Consider the following 437-nt stretch of genomic DNA (forward strand, 5'->3'; position numbering starts at 1 on the left):
AAATAGGAGCCACTTCAATTTAAAGGAAGGCACGAATAAGGAAATAAAAGCCCTAAATAAACAAGGGAGACTCGCACGCGCTCCAGAACAAAGAACTCAAGATACGCAGAAAAGCAGCAAGAAAAAACACACGAAGAATACGCGCTGGTTACACCGCAACCAAGTGCATCACGCGCCAGCCAAGCGCACCCTTAAGAATATCGCAAACTCCGCTAAACGCGAGAACAATCAAAAAGGCGAAAAAACACGCAGCAATCGAATAAATCGCTATTAAAGAATTAGAATATTCTAGAGATTTTCGCAACAACAAGTGTGCGAAAACATCCCCTTACCGCGAGGGGTCACAATGCGAAACGTATATAAAGCAGGATAATTTGCAGACAATTCGCCTTATTCCTTCTCGAAAACCGAAACGGTAAGGACTCCCAGCGCTTTCA

The sequence above is a fragment of the Trachymyrmex cornetzi genome, unplaced genomic scaffold (genome assembly GCF_001594075.2).
Source record: "Trachymyrmex cornetzi isolate Tcor2-1 unplaced genomic scaffold, Tcor1.1 scaffold438, whole genome shotgun sequence".
Taxonomy (NCBI): Eukaryota; Metazoa; Arthropoda; class Insecta; order Hymenoptera; family Formicidae; genus Trachymyrmex; species Trachymyrmex cornetzi.